This window comes from Penaeus monodon, chromosome 20, assembly GCF_015228065.2.
Source record: "Penaeus monodon isolate SGIC_2016 chromosome 20, NSTDA_Pmon_1, whole genome shotgun sequence".
NCBI lineage: Eukaryota > Metazoa > Arthropoda > Malacostraca > Decapoda > Penaeidae > Penaeus > Penaeus monodon.
Genome location: NC_051405.1, coordinates 46,478,013 through 46,478,238, shown reverse-complemented (window position 1 = coordinate 46,478,238; position 226 = coordinate 46,478,013). Strand labels below are relative to the sequence as shown.

The window sequence follows — 226 nt, the reverse complement described above, 5'->3', positions numbered from 1 at the left end:
CAAGGATGGACTTTCACCTTTATTTATCTATGAAGCAAAGTTCACAGATTAGATACAGTAAGCTTTGGGAGCCCAGTTCCAGCCAGATCGACGAACTGCACCAACACACTCGTTATCACCTGTGTCGGCGCGATGTCTACCTTGAACCATACTGACCGCCTCGTAAGTGCAGTTCTGGACAATAAGCGTGATGGCTTACACTCTTTCTTCACTTTGAATGTAGAAG

General features: G+C 45.6%; 1 long non-coding RNA gene across 1 annotated transcript in view; it reads left to right on the top strand.

Moving 5' to 3' along the window:
- Positions 1–88: 88 nt before the first annotated feature.
- LOC119586090 overlaps positions 89–226 on the top strand; it is a 1,027-nt gene continuing 889 nt past the window's right edge. The window contains exon 1 of the long non-coding RNA XR_005229922.1: positions 89–162. This is a non-coding gene — a long non-coding RNA (uncharacterized LOC119586090). The remainder of the gene's footprint in view (positions 163–226) is intronic.